Source organism: Drosophila navojoa, unplaced genomic scaffold (genome assembly GCF_054131105.1).
Source record: "Drosophila navojoa isolate 15081-1374.11 unplaced genomic scaffold, UAZ_NAV_1.0 NAV_Backbone_118, whole genome shotgun sequence".
NCBI lineage: Eukaryota > Metazoa > Arthropoda > Insecta > Diptera > Drosophilidae > Drosophila > Drosophila navojoa.
In genome coordinates, this window is record NW_028301760.1 from 26,440 (window position 1) to 43,185 (window position 16,746).

Genomic DNA, 16,746 nt, shown 5'->3' on the forward strand with positions numbered 1-16,746 from the left:
ACTTACATGTAAATAATAATTAAATAACGTTTAGCACTCTCTCTGCAAATTTAATTCCAAATCGCTCGCACAATTAAAAGCCCGTGGCAATCACAAGCTAATGTTCACGTATTATGAGCATACTCAGGCAATACCAATCAGCAAAACCCTCCACCATGCCCAAGAAAGACTTCCCACAGATGGGACATAAGCAAGGTGGATACAGGCAAATTACCAGCTGAACTAGATAGACGTGAATGACAGTTCGACGGCACATTGACCTCGAAACAAGTGGTCGAAAGAAGCCAAACAGCTATGGAAAGAGCGTGTAACGTTTCGATGCCAAAAAGGCACAGCAAACACGGAGGTAGACGTGAATGATGAAACGATGGATCACATAGTGGAAACACTATTTCCAACACACATCCACGAGACGTGTGTGCGGACACCCATTGAGTTCGATGGTTCAGTCCCAAATTTCACCGTGGAAGAACTCAAGATTGCGGCTCTCTCCCTAAAGAATAAGAAAGCGCCGGGACCAGATAATATACCAGCAGAGATTCTGAAGGTGATAGCATCAGGACGGCCTGCTTTTCTCCTTAGGATGTATAACGCATGTCTAAAAGAAAGGATATTCCCAGAAGCGTGGAGAGAACAGAGACTGGTGTTCATTAGCAAAGGCGATCCCAAATCACCTTCGGCTTATCACACATTGTGTACGCTAAACACAGCGGGGAAGCTGTTAGAAAAGCTCATAAGACCCAGACTACTGTAGAGGCCGCTGGAGGACTTAGCCCCAGGCAACACGAGATCAGAGCTGGAAAATCCACAATGTGAGCTATCGATGACGTGGTTCAGGCAGCCAGAGCTACGCAAAGAGGAAATGCATACTCGCGCCCAGTGGTCCTGCTAGCAACGCTGGACGTTAAAAACGCCTTTAATAGTGTAAGGTGGACCGATATGCTTACTTCCTTGGAGCATCGTTTCCACATACCAAGTACCTGATGAATATGATCAGGAGCTATTTGCAGGATCGAATACTCCTGTACTCCACACAGACGGTATTGAGTGACTAGAGGAGCTGCACAGGGGTCAATCCTGGGACCAGACCTGTGGAATATCAGCTACGACGACATCCTAAGACTGGATATGCCTGAGGACACTTTCCTAATTGGTTATGCCGACGATATCGCAGCTGTTATTACTGCCAGAAACAGCGTAGAGGCCCAAAAGAGACTTACCCAAGTCATGATCCGCACGCAGACATGGCTCAGCTCTCGAGGATTGGAACTTGCCACCCATAAAACAGAGTTACTTCTGTTCACGGGGAAGCAGATCCCAACCGAAATAGAGATGCGAGTAAGCGGAAGCCTTATAAGGACTCAGAGAATAGTGAACTATCTAGGCGTTAGACTAGACAGTAAACTTACCTTCTGGGAACAGCTGAAGCATGCCACGCGGAAAACAGCGACAGCAACGGGGTCTTTGAGTAGACTGATGGCAAACATGGACGGTCCGACGGCAGGAAAACGAAGACTTCTCGTGAAAGACTTCCTTAAAAGCGAATGTAAGGCGAAAGCCGATGTTATCAGTGCAACGAAGAGCAGCCTTAAGGATAACATCGGCTTACCGCACAGTCTCCGGGGCTACCATGACTGTGATAGCAGCAATCATACCGGTTGAGTTGCTTGCCCAAGAGCGCAAAAAAATATGGAATCTTCGGCAAAGAGGAGAATTCTCAGAACAGGCGGCAAAGAGCATACGACAGCAAACCATAGTCTCGTGGAAGGCGATGGACCGCTAAAATAATCTAGAGAAGTGGATAAATAGAAAACACGGTGAAACGTCGTTCTATTTGACAAAACTACTCTCCGGACATGGAAAGTATCCAATAAGTATCCAAATAAGATGGGAAAAACTGCTGAATCCAGCTGTATTTACTGCGAAAATGCAATGGACGATGCAGAACCCACTTTCTTCAACTTAAACAGGTGGTCGGAAGAAATAATCGACCTGGCAGAAACAGTCGGTGAAGTCAAAGTAGAGACATTAGTACAGCAAATGTGCAGTAGCATAGATGCTTAAAAAAAAGTCTATGACTTCGGCGAAAAGGTTTTTCGGCGGAAGAAGTATGACCTGGACGCAGGCACACAGAGGGCAACGCTCATTTAGAGCACAGTATGGGATGGGATAACTCTTGGTTCCAAGGTGGTTTCGAGCCCCCGAAGAGGAGGATTTTTTTAGTCGGTAAGCAGTCATGCTCAGGCAGCAAGAAAGGTTTCCCACTAACACATAATAGCTCATACATACATGTAAAACGGGACTGTAACTGAAGATTGACGAAAATACTGAGAAAGAATTGATTTTCGCGCCGCACGCACACAAAAGCCCATACATGTAGCAAGGGACTGTAAATGTGTGTATGCATCAGTGATGCCAATTTGTCCTCTTTTCGGACAGATCTGTCCTGTTTTTAAGGGCTTTTTCCGGAAAAAATATCAAACATCCTCTATCCGGAAATCTCTCCTTTTTTTGTGAATGCGAATCGTGTTCATATTTTCCCAGTTGGTTGGTTGAACAGAACTTTAGCATAAAATACACTAAATTGTGTACCGACATTTGTTTAAGAACAGTGCCAAAATGAGTATAACAGTGATAAATTGAATTGCTTAGATGACTTGTATGTATTATCGATATCGTTTTTAATTGCTTTTTAAATTGTGCTCCATGCGAAAAGTGTAATAAAATGCCCAAAGAAACGTATAGGCTAAAATTTCGAGATTGCTGGCTACAACAGCCAGATTTTAAGTCGTGGATAGCTCGCTATGAAGACGACTATAAAGCGTACTGCAGAATCTGCAAATTAATTGCAAAATCGACCAAATTCGCGCACTTATGGCGACAAAAAAACATGCAAAATGCTTCGTGCTTTGCGCAAAAAAACAAAATTTTTTTTAAGCCGGCAGAGTGTCCCGAATCTAGTCGTCAAGTAGCTGCATTAGCTCTGTTCATAGCAAAGCATTGTGCGATTGAGCCTGTAGATCATCTCACAGAACTGCGAGAGTACGGATATAAATATAACCAAGATTTTGGCTAGTGAAGAGGACACGGATTGCATACTTGACAATGCCTTGAAATGTTTTGAATAAAAAATAAAAAACACAAATTAACAAATATAAAACTTTTTCCTTTTTTCTGTCCTTTTTTAGTAATTGCCATCCTTTATTTTCGTATTTTCCGAACATATTTGCCTTTTTTTCCAAAAAAAAAAAATTGACATCACTGGTAGAAGATGTTTTCTCTATGTGCACAACAGCCTGTGCGTGAAAACACACATACCAATACATTTACATTTATAAATTTATTTTCCAATGTTTGCAATCTTTGTTTTATTTGTTGTTATACTCATTCACGAAGTGAATTAGTATATTGGTTTTGTGCAATGTCCGTCTTGCTGTCCGTCCGTCTGTCCGTCTGTCCGTATGAACGCAGTTCATTTCGCCGCTATTGAAGCTAGAGACTTGAAGTTTGGAACACATAATCGTGTATAACTCCGATTTATAAAGTGTTAAAATTTTCCCGATCCGCCCAATAGGGGCGTGGCAAATCGGAAAATGCATTTTTCGATATACCAGAAATCATGTTAGTTGAAGAGCTAGAAAGTTGAAATTTGGTATGTAGATACGCGTTGACCCCCAAGTCCAAAAAGCTATGGTGGATATATCTACGCCCATTGGGGGCGTGGCAAATCAGATAAAACTGTATCTCCTAAAGTTCTAAAGCTAGAACGTCGAAATTTCGCGAGCTAATGCTTTAATTCTATAATGACTGATGAACAAATTTTATGTCCACGCCTACTAGGGGCGTGGCAAACCAGACCTGAAGATATAGTGATTTTTCAAATTTGGCTATATTTTAGGCACTATTGATGCTAGAGACTTGAAATTTGGTACATATACGCGAGTTGACCTCCCAAGTCCTACAAGCTATAGTTGATATATGTCCGCCCAAAGGAGGCGTGGCAAACCGCAAAACTTTATATCTCCTACAGTTTAAGAGCTAGAAGCTTCAAATTTAGATAGTTGAGTTACTGGTAACCTCTTCTAATGATGCCCCAAAAATAATTGTCACGCCTCTTTGGGGGCGTGGCATATCGAAAAATACCCTGTAATTTTCACATTTTATGAGCGTAAGCATTCAAATTTCGCATTTACGTTAGCGTTAGCTCTTTCTAAGAACTGGCCAAAAATAAGGTGTCTACGGCCACTAGGGGCGTGGCAATCGGCATTTGTAGTATCGAATTTCGACATTTATATTCTTGAGCTATCTATGTATGTACATGTATATACAAATAGGCTTAATAGGCATTGATAACACGGAAGGAAACATTTTTATAGAATTTAAAAATAAAATTTAAATATTTAAAAAATATAAAAGAAGCTAAAATAACAAAATTTGCAATTTACAAAAAAGAGCTTTCCGCGGGATTTGAACTCGCACCCAAGTCATGTTTGTCAAAAGAACAAAAACGAATTGAACCGGCGCCTTTGCTGACAGCGCCACCCCTACTGTCAACTATTGTAATTAAAATGAAATCCAAAAATAAGATTCTTGTTATGAGAGTAGCGAATGGTAAATTCAAGAACAAAGCAAAAACAAATCAGTCTCATTTCAACGCTAGAGTATGCATTTATGTGTACATACATACACACATACAAATGAGCGCGTCCATAAGAAATGCTGGAATGCTTGATGCTACATATGCGTGCAGACTTACATATGTACATACATATACATGCATGAATGCGTACATACATATATGAGGGCTATTTAAGCAGAAACAAATTTAAACTTATAAAATTTTTCAATTAGAAAAAAGAATAAAATAAGTATCTATTTTATAAAAAACGAAATATGTATGAAAAAAACACACAACATTGAAGGGGCTTTGAACCTCCGCCGCTGTAACATAACTTGCGAAGCCTCTATCACCCACGTCATCGTTTTGCTTGACAATCTGGTAGCTAAAATATAATAAGCTAATAACAGAGCGTCATCTGATAAAACTACAATAACAGCTAGAAAATCCAGAAATCAATCGCAATTCTTAGAATGCTAAAAATCGCGCTTTTGTAATGTAAGCAATCGCTAAAGAATCTGCAATAGGTGTGACCGAAAGATATTAACGAAAATTACCATACAATTGTACTCAAAAAGTGCACGATCAATATAATAATTATCGATTACTCGATAAAAATTACCAAAAGCTACAATATAATCAAAAAGCATAATTGTTTTGTACTACATTTTTTTTAAAGCCAAATTAAATTTGAAATAAGAATAAATGCCCCTTTGTAAACATAGCATCATGTATACGGACTGTGAATGAGTATTCCGCAATCGGTAGCGCCCGACTGCAACGTTCTTACTTGTTTTTTTTTTTTTTTGAACCCATTGAAAATATGAAATCAGGGTATAATGGTTTTGTTAAAATGTATGTAACAGGCAGAAGGAGGCGTGTCAGACCCCACAAAGTATATATATTCTTGATCAGGGCGACGAGCTGAGTCGATTTGGCCCTGTCCGTCTGTCTGTCCGTCTGTCTCAGAAGATATAAGAGCTAGAGACTTCAATTTTTTTTTTAAATGTCCGTATATATCGCGCGCATATCGAGTTTATCACTAAAAGACGATAACTCATTCCGATATTTTTTTGTCGATAAAAAACCTTAATGAAGATCAGTTATACAATCATATCTCTCACATCTTTAAAGCTAGTGTCTCCAAATCTAAAACGTATATTAAGATGCATTTTATACTATTTCGGTTTTTGTTAAAATTTACCCATCACCACTATAACCACCCCCTCACCATCAGATTTGTAAAAGGCGTACTTCAAATACTAGACTTGTGCTTCGGAATATACACACATTCATTAAGATAGTACGCGTAGAAATTAAAATATTCAACAAATAAATTCCCATAATATTGCCCAGACTGCGGCGCAGCCCAAGCGCAGTCGCTGCTTACTGCGCAGTTAGCAGACCGCGTTTTATACATATGTACATGTGTATGTATGTAGATGTGCATAAGAGTAGAGAATGATTAGAATATCAGATTGGAGGGTTGAGGGTGTCTCCTAGTCGAGCAGTCTCGACTAGAGTCATCTTATATTAAATTAAACAAATTCTTATTTGAAACAATTGTTTTTATGAATTAATGACTTAAAACGCACACGATCATTGATAAACAAGTAAGAACGTTGCAGTCGGGCGCTACCGACTGCGGAATACTCATTCACAGTCCCTTTGTAAATTTAATTTAATTTGGTTTTAAAAAAAAATTAGTACAAAACAATTATGCTTTTTGATTATATTGTAGCTTTTGGTAATTTTGATCGAGTAATCGATAATTATTAAATTGATCGTGCACTTTTTGAGTACAAATGTATGGTAATTTTCGTTTGATAGCTTTCGGTCACACCTATTGCAGATTCTTTAGCGTTTGCTTACATTACAAATGCGCGCTTTTTAGCATTCTAAGAATTGCGATTGATTTCTGGATTTTCTAGCTGTTATTGTAGTTTTGTCAGATGACGCTCTGTTATTAGCTTATTGTATTTTAGCTACCAGTTTGTGAAGCAAAGCGATAGCGTGGGCGCTAAAGACGTCGCAAGTTATGTTACGGCGACGGAGGTTCAAATCCCCATCGGGTTTTTTTTTTATCATACATATTTCGTTTTTTATAAAATAGATATTTTATTCTTTTTTCTAATTGAACAATTTTATAAGTTTAAATTTGTTTCTTCTTAAAAAGCCCTCATATATGTATGTACGCATATATGCATGTATATATATGTACATAAGTCTGCACGCATATGTAGCATCAAGCATTACAGCCTTTCTTATGCACGCGCTCATTTGTATGTGTGTATGTATGTAATGCAAATTTATCATCCGCTACTCTGGCTCTTCTTTTCTATAATGAGTCATAACAAGAATCTCATTTTTGGATTTCATTTTAATTATGTTTGTTGACAGAAAGCGGTAGCGCTGTCGACAAAGGCGCCGGCTAAATTTGTTTTTTTTTTATTTTGACAAACATGGCTTGGGTACGAGTTCGAATCCCGCGGAAAACTCTTTTTTGTAAATTGCAAATTTTGTTATTTTAGCTTCTTTTATATTTTTTAAATATACAAATTTTATTTTTAAATTTTATAAAAATGTTTCCTTCCGAGTTATCAATGCCTATTAAGCCTATTTGTATATACATGTACATGTAAATGTCGCAATTTGATACTACAAATGCCGATTGCCACGCCCCTAGTGGCCGTAGACACCTCATTTTTGGCCAGTTCTTAGAAAGAGCTAACTGTAACGTAAATGCGAAATTTGAATGCTTACGCTCAAAAAATGTGAAAAGTACTGGGTATTTTTCGATATGCCACGCCCCCAAAGAGGCGTGACAATTATTTTTCGGGCATCGATAGAGCTTCTAGCTCTTAAACTGTTGGAGATATAAAGTTTTGCGGTTTGCCACGCCCCCTTTGGGCGGACATATATCCCCCATAGCTTGTTGGACTTGGGTGGTCAACTAGCATATATATACCAAATTACAAGTCTCTAGCATCAATAGTGCCTAAAATATAGCCAAATTTGAAAAATCACTATATCTTCAGGTCCGATTTGCCACGCCCCCAGTAGGCGCAAACATAAAATTTTTTCATCAGTCATTATAGAATTATAGCATTAGCTCACGTGCAAAATTTCGACGTTCTAGCTTTAGAACTTTATGAGATACAGTTTTATCTGATTTGCCACGCCCCCACTTCGTGAATGAGTATAAAAAAGAATAAAATAAGTATCTATTTTATAAAAAACGAAATATGTATGAAAAAAACACACAACATTGAAGGGGCTTTGAACCTCCGCCGCTGTAACATAACTTGCGAAGCCTCTATCACCCACGTCATCGTTTTGCTTGACAATCTGGTAGCTAAAATACAATAAGCTAATAACAGAGCGTCATCTGATAAAACTACAATAACAGCTAGAAAATCCAGAAATCAATCGCAATTCTTAGAATGCTAAAAAGCGCGCTTTTGTAATGTAAGCTAACGCTAAAGAATCTGCAATAGGTGTGACCGAAAGATATTAACGAAAATTACCATACAATTGTACTCAAAACGTGCACGATCAATATAATAATTATCGATTACTCGACAAAAATTACCAAAAGCTACAATATAATCAAAAAGCATAATTGTTTTGTACTAAATTTTTTTAAAGCCAAATTAAATTTGAAATAAGAATATATGCCCCTTTGTAAACATAGCATCATGTATACGGACTGTGAATGAGTATTCCGCAGTCGGTAGCGCCCGATTGCAACGTTCTTACTTGTTTTAGTTTTATTTTGAAGTTTTAGATAACTTATCCACATATGATCATCTTTTAATTTCTTTGATTTTCACTTGCGTACTTCCAAACAGCCCAGCAATAGCAAATTGCTACCAAATATTCTATGTTGGAAACCAGACTTGTGATTTTTTTAAAAACGGGACATAGCTGATGGCGAAATTGCCAAAAACAATGTTGCCAAATCGGTCAAATTGTTAAAAAAAAAAAACAAAAAAATACTAAGTGTGCCAATAGTTTTGTTCAGCAAAATTAGGGTTTTTTTTTTGTTTATTTAATTTTAAAAAAATGTACGATGAAGTTTTTGCAATATTTTTTTTTTCTATAACTTAATAAATACCTTATTCTACTTTTGCTTCATTAAAAAAACGTTTCAAAATACTTGAAAAATTACTATAAAGTTTAAAGACCTTGCTGTGCATATTTACTAAATAATAAACTCAAATTATCAGATTGGTTGTTTTGTTTTGTGTCCAAGCAGCTAAAATCGTCTAGTATCAATAACATTTCCGATAACTATCACCGGCCGCCAAAATTAGTGCTGCAAAAATATCGGATCGGAATCGTTATAATCGATATTTTCGAATTTTGACGAAAGATCGATATAGTTTTCTTTTTATCGATATATCGAAAAAAAAGGTTATTCTTGGCGTTGGTTTTAACTGAGTAAGAAGCGCATTTCTTTACTTTTGCTAAAGTTTATAAAAAATTTATTGATTTAATTTAATTGCAATAGAAAGAATAAAAAACAAGTAAGAACGTTGCAGTCGGGCGCTACCGACTGCGGAAAACTCATTCACAGTCCCTTTGTAAATTTAATTTAATTTGGTTTTAAAAAAAAAATTAGTACAAAACAATTATGCTTTTTGATTATATTGTAGCTTTTGGTAATTTTTATCGAGTAATCGATAATTATTAAATTGATCGTGCACTTTTTGAGTACAAATGTATGGTAATTTTCGTTGATAGCTTTCGGTCACACCTATTGCAGATTCTTTAGCGTTTGCTTACATTACAAAAGCGCGCTTTTTAGCATTCTAAGAATTGCGATTGATTTCTGGATTTTCTAGCTGTTGTTGTAGTTTTGTCAGATGACGCTCTGTTATTAGCTTATTGTATTTTAGCTACCAGTCTGTAAAGCAAAGCGATAACGTGGGCGCTAAAGGCGTCGCAAGTTATGTTACAGCGGCGGAGGTTCAAGTCCCCATTAAGGTTGTGTTTTTTTTTTTCATACATATTTCGTTTTTTATAAAATAGATATTTTATTCTTTTTTCTAATCGAACAATTTTATAAGTTGAAATTTGTTTCTTCTTAAAAAGCATATATGCATGTATATGTATGTACATAAGTCTGCACGCATATGTAGCATCAAGCATTCCAGCCTTTCTTATGCACGCGCTCATTTGTATGTGTGTATGTATGTAATGCAAATTTATCATCCTCTACTCTGGCTCTTCTTTTCTATAATGCGTCATAACAAGAATCTCATTTTTGGATTTCATTTTAATTATGTTTGTTCACAGTAGGCGGTAGCGCTGTCGACAAAGGCGCCGGCTAAATTTGTTTTTTTTTTTTATTTTGACAAACATGGCTTGGGTGCGAGTTCGAATCCCGCGGAAAACTCTTTTTTGTAAATTGCAAATTTTGTTATTTTAGCTTCTTTTATATTTTTTAAATATACAAATTTTATTTTTAAATTTTATGAAAATGTTTCCTTCCGAGTTATCAATGCCTATTAAGCCTATTTGTATATACATGTACATGTAAATGTCGCAATTTGATACTACAAATGCCTATTGCCACTCCCCTAGTGGCCGTAGACACCTCATTTTTGGCCAGTTCTTAGAAAGAGCTAACTGTAACGTAAATGCGAAATTTGAATGCTTACGCTCAAAAAATGTGAAAAGTACTGGGTATTTTTCGATATGCCACGCCCCCAAAAAGACGTGACAATTATTTTTCGGGCATCGATAGAGGAGGTTACCAGTAACTCAACTATCCAAATTTGAAGCTTCTAGCTCTTAAACTGTAGGAGATATAAAGTTTTGCGGTTTGCCACGCCCCCTTTGGGCGGACATATATCCACTATAGCTTGTTGGACTTGGGAGGTCAACTCGCGTATATATACCAAATTTCAAGTCTCTAGCATCAATAGTGCCTAAAATATAGCCAAATTTGAAAAATCACTATATCTTCAGGTCCGATTTGCCACGCCCCCAGTAGGCGTAGACATAAAATTTTTTCATCAGTCATTATAGAATTATAGCATTAGCTCACGTGCGAAATTTCAACGTTCTAGCTTTAGAACTTTATGAGATACAGTTTTATCTGATTTGCCACGCCCCCAATGGGCGTAGATATATCCACCATAGCTTTTTGGACTTGGGGGGTCAACGCGGATCTACATACCAAATTTCAACTTTCTAGCTCTTCAACTAACATGATTTCTGGTATATCGGAAAATGCATTTTCCGATTTGCCACGCCCCTAGTGGGCGGATCGGGAAAATTTTAACACTTTATAAATCGGAGTTATACACGAGTATGTGTTCCAAATTTCAAGTCTCTAGCTTCAATAGCGGCGAAATGAACTGCGTTCATACGGACAGACGGACGGACGGACAGACGGACAGACGGACGGACAGCACGACGGACATTGCACAAAACCAATATACTAATTCACTTCGTGAATGAGTATAATTAATCAGTTTTTGTGAATAAAACGTAAGTACAACTGATATATCTATTGGAAACGCATGGAATCATAGCTTGTGTATTTTATGTGTGTCTGATAGCATATTGCACTGCGTAAATAAAAAATATGCGGCAACGCCCCAAAGGAAAATAGACGACGCATTAGATGAATTTGTGCCCGCAAGTATGCAGCCCTTTAGTCTAGTTGATGAGCCGTGTAGGAGTACTTTAAAACATGTTCAAATGGAGAGAAGATATACACTGCGCGTCATCAGGTTAGCGCCCCCCTTTACACTTAACCTACAAAGCTAAATAAAATTCTAAGCCATCAAGCTCCATCTTTGAAATTTTTTATATTATACTCCATTTATTTCTCTTTAAAATACAAAAATAATGGCTACTGTAACAATAAGGATTATTTTTAATAATATTTTTTGTAAAATGTACAAAAATATGTAACAAAAATTTGGTCATCAGATTAGCGCCCCCTGCATTAAATTCAATTTATTTAGGCTAATGACCAAAAATAACACCGGTATTTCAAGCTATTGTTATTTGTAAGTAATATTAGTAGTGCGTAGTGCTGCCATTGTTTAAAATTACTTCAAAAATTCGATTAGGAATGGAATTATAAAGTTGTTCAATATAATTCAAGGGTATGGTTGACCAAGCGTGTTCAATACCATTGATTAACTCTGTCCTTGTACTATATTGCCTTCCGGACTCATATACTTTCCTGACCAACCATCCCCAGACGTTTTCGATGTTATTAAGGTCGGGTAAGTATGGTGGCCACTCCATGAGATCAACTTTTTGGCCCTGGATCCAGGACTTCACGGATCGGGCGGTGTGAATTGGGGCATTATCGTGCTGGAAAGTCCACTGCATGTTTTGAATAATGTTTTGGAAATGTGGAAAAGCAGTTTTTAAAACGATGTTATGGTCCTGTGCGTTCATACGCGATGTCAAAAATTGAAGCTTGCATGAGCCGTAGTAAGATATAGCTCCCCAGACCATAAGACCCCCCCCCCCCACCCGGCTGTGTAACCGCTCCAAGTGATGTTCTTCTTTGCGTAGGTCATGGAAATAATAATTATAGCCATTAGGTCCTTCCAAATTACATTTTTTTTCATCTGAAAAAACAACATACTGCCATTGGGTAGACCACGTCATGTGCGCTCTGGCAAAACTAATGCGCATTTCTTTTCTCAGCATATTGAGTGGTGGTTTTTTTTTTTAATCTCAGTCTCTTTATGTTATTAGCTTTCTTAATTACTCTTTGGACCGTTGATAAGCTCGCCTTAACACCGGTTTTTTCCCTAATCTTAGTGATTGAGTCATGGGAATTCGAAGCTTCTCGAACTATTGCTCTTCTATCTGCTTGTGAAATCACTTGATTATTGCCGCCTTTGTAGTTTTTTCCATAGTTTTCCTTATTTTTAAGAAAATTGGCAATTGTTTTCCTGTGTCTTCCTGTTTTTTCAGCAATTTTATGGAAGGATAATCCAGAATCAAAGTATGCCTCAATCTTTCATTTTTCATCATAAGATAAAACTGTTTTCTTACCCATACTGTAAATTTATTTAAAGATATTGAATACTTTGAGCTTCCCAAAAAATTTGGTGACTGTACTTGGCAAAATAAGCAAGATAACTAAAATTGCATTTGGGGGCGCTAATCTGATGACGCAAAATAAGTGCACGCATTCTTTGCGAAAATAAAGAAGAATAGAAAATAAAATATAACGGTTCTTCTCTCGCGCTTGATTTTATTATGAGAGACATCTCATATGTTGACAACAAAATCAAAACAAAAACTACGAAGTTGCGTGCAATAGGAAAAGAGAAAAAAGCAAAAGAAGATGAGTGTGAAGGGGGGCGCTAACCTGATGACGCGCAGTGTATGTCTATGAAGACCGCATTGTTTGATATTCTTGAATGCATCGAAAATTTGGCCATTACTACCGACTTGTGGACGTCTTTGGCAAATATGTCTTACATTGCGAACATTGCGTTCCGCAGTGTTGTAGACGAACATACTTAATGAACAGAAGCATCACACTGCAGAAAATATTGCAGATTCGCTGACAAGCATTTTAAATAAATGGAACCTACTCCATAAAGTTGCGGCAGTTGTCACTGATGTCAATGATGCGATGATGGTAAAGATGTGTAAAATTATCGCAAAGAGAAATTCGCCAAATGCAAAAAAATTGTTACTTTTGTCAAACAGAGCCATATACATTATGCCAATTTCAGGGAAGGGCAATTGCCAGAAGCCAAGGCGTCTATAGAACACTGCTGGATCCGTTCCACACAAAAGAGGCTATGAAATTGCTGGAAAATGATCTAACACTTTTAAATAAAGATTTGCAGCTGCCAAAAGAGATCTCTCCAAAACCGAATGGGGCACCCGAACCCAGCCAACCATTTTTTAAACGAGTGAAAAGAAATATAGAGCAAAAAATTCAAAACGACAGAGCTGACTCTATAGTTCACATCAGGAATTATTATACAAATCGTAATCTTGACGAAAATCAGGATCCCCTAATGTATTGGAAGGTAGTTGTTGCGCAAATATATTTGACTATATTAATAAATATAAATTTTCGGTAACGATATAATTTTTTCAGAACGCCAACAACGACGTTGCTTTTAAAAAAAACGGCAAAAAAATACCTCTATATCCCGGCAACATCCGCTGAGAGCGAGAGGATGTTTAGCAAAGCTGGAATGATTGCTAATTCAAGAAGGGCGTCATTAAAACCGGAAAAACTCAACAAACTAACTTTTTTTTTTTTTAACTGCCATCGAGGCAATTGTTTTTGTTATATATATATATAAAAGAGAGTTGTGAAAAGACCTTATAACTCGAGATCTGCTGGACCGATTTTCATGGTTTTGGATTTGTTGGATTTGTCTCTGCTACGAGTAGGATAGCAGATCTTAAAAATACTGAAAAAATTTCACGAATACTTGAAAAACGCGGTTTTTCCCTAAAGATTCAAATTTCCATTGATACTCAGTAGGCTTTTTAACAGTGACAGTTTTCGGTCCTGCTCTCATATTATACAATAGTATAGAAGTAAATAAACAAATGTAAACAAATTCATACAATAGCTAATTTTATAAAAAAAAAATTTGTTTGTCCCAGACATTAATTGTGTAAATTATTCATATTTATATATCTCGATTGTTTAGTGTTTTTGTGCGAGGGCATATTCAGTATTAATATTAATAAAAATGCCGCGTCCTAGAAGATCTAATCTTTCCCGGCGGACCCATAATGCAATTAGGCAACGGAATAACGCGAGACAATTATCTGACGAAGAACGAAGAAAAAAATTGTTTGTCCCAGACATTAATTTGTGTAAATTATTCATATTTATATATCTCGATTGTTTTGTGGTTTTGTGCGAGGGCATATTCAGTATTACTATTAATAAAAAAGCCGCGTCCTAGAAGATCTAATCTTTCCCGGCGGACACATGCAATTAGGCAATGGAATAACGCGAGACAATTATCTGACGAAGAACGAGAAATCGCCCGAGAAAGGCGCCGCGTTAGTTCCCAGCAAAGAAGGGCCTTAATTCGTGCTTCTCAAAGAGAGGCAGCCCGTGAAACGGCCATAAGAAATGTTTCAAGGATTTTATTATCTGGCGATTTCCGACACACTACCAGTAATTCCAAGATCTACTGCTGCCGATGAAATTAACGCTTGCCTCAAAGCATCAAATCTGTAGCGATATGTAACCAAACTTCAGCCGTCTGTAAATATGAGATTTGCATTGTTGAACGATTTATCTGCTGATGATTTCTCGAAGCAATTGTTGAATATCGGTAATGGCCGTATTCCTGTTGACGAATCGAGTGGCTTGATTTCAATTCCTCAACAATTTTGCAATTTAGCCTCATTAAAAAATGAGATTATCAACAAAGTATTTTCGAATATTATTGCTCTTCACAAAAATACTAAATGGTTAAGTGAGCGAGCTTATAAAGATGTGGATGACCATAATCTTATAATTCAAAATAAAATCGTTGGTACTCTGTATTCATTCAAATCTAACTGTGTAACAAACCAACTGAATTTTTGAACTCCTTGGATGTGCCTGGTTTACCACCGCACAATTTACAACTGAAGGTTGGTTCGGTAGTTATCATGCTTAGAAATTTAAACCAACAAAAACTGTGCAATGGAACGCGTTTAGTGATAAGAAAACTGATGAGCAATGTGATTCACGCGTCTATACTCAAAGAAAAATTTATAAATGAAGTTGTTATTCCTAGGATTCCGATGATCCCAACAGATATGCCCTTTGAGCTTAAACGAATTCAATTCCCGATTCGTCTTGCCTTCGCCATGACGATCAACAAATCACAGGGCCAATCTTTGACTATTTGTGGCCTCAATCTAGAAAATGCGTGTTTATACTCATTTACGAAGTGAATTAGTATATTGGTTTTGTGCAATGTCCGTCTTGCTGTCCGTCTGTCCGTCCGTCCGTCTGTCCGTCTGTCTGTATGAACGCAGTTCATTTCGCCGCTATTGAAGCTAGAGACTTGAAATTTGGAACACATACTCGTGTATAACTCCGATTTATAAAGTGTTAAAATTTTCCCGATCCGCCCACTAGGGGCGTGGCAAATCGGAAAATGCATTTTCCGATGTACCAGAAATCATGTTAGTTGAAGAGCTAGAAAGTTGAAGTTTGGTATGTAGATCCGCGTTGACCCCCCAAGTCCAAAAAGCTATGCTACCCCCATTGGGGGGGTGGCAAATCAGATAAAACTGTATCTCCTAAAGTTCTAAAGCTAGAACGTTGAAATTTTGCACGTGAGCTAATGCTGTAATTCTATAATGACTGATGAAAAATTTTATGTCTACGCCTAATAGGGGCGTGGAAAATCGGACGTGAAGATATAGTGATTTTTCAAATTTGGCTATATTTTAGGCACTATTGATGCTAGAGACTTGATTTGGTATATATACGCGAGTTCACCTCCCAAGTCCAACAAGCTATAGTGGATATATGTCCGCCGAAAGGGGGCGTGGCAAACCGCAAAACTTTATATCTCCTACAGTTTAAGAGCTAGAAGCTTCAAATTTGGATAGTTAAGTTACTGGTAACCTCCTCTATCGATGCCCCAAAAATAATTGTCACCCCTCTTTGGGGGCGTGGCATATCGAAAAATACCCTGTAATTTTCACATTTTTTGAGCGTAAGCATTCAAATTTCGCATTTACGTTACCGTTAACTCTTTCTAAGAACTGGCCAAAAATGAGGTGTCTACGGCCACTAGGGGCGTGGCAATCGGCATTTGTAGTATCAATTTGCGACATTTATATGCTTGAGCTATCTATGTATGTACATGTATATACAAATAGGCTTAATAGGCATTGATATTGATTTTTATAAAATTTAAAAAAAAAATTTGAATATTTAAAAAATATAAAAGAAGCTAAAATAAAAAAATTTGCAATTTACAAAAAAGAGTTTTCCGCGGGATTTGAACTCGCACTCAAGTCATGTTTGTCAAAAGAACAAAAACAAATTGAACCGGCGCCTTTGCTGACAGCGCCACCCCCTACTGTCAACTATTGTAATTAAAATGAAATCCAAAAATAAGATTCTTGTTATGAGAGTAGTGAATGGT

At 37.2% G+C, this 16,746-nt stretch overlaps 1 long non-coding RNA gene and 1 pseudogene across 1 annotated transcript; one reads left to right on the forward strand and one right to left on the reverse strand.

Moving 5' to 3' along the window:
• Window positions 1–367: 367 nt before the first annotated feature.
• LOC108658766 (uncharacterized) lies at window positions 368–13,932 on the forward strand (annotated as a pseudogene).
• Window positions 13,933–14,307: 375 nt separating this feature from the next.
• LOC149090464 (uncharacterized) lies at window positions 14,308–14,731 on the reverse strand. The gene is made up of 2 exons (XR_016197612.1): window positions 14,625–14,731; window positions 14,308–14,410 (listed from the first exon to the last, which is right to left on the reverse strand). It is a non-coding gene; the product is annotated as an uncharacterized LOC149090464 (long non-coding RNA).
• Window positions 14,732–16,746: the final 2,015 nt, after the last annotated feature.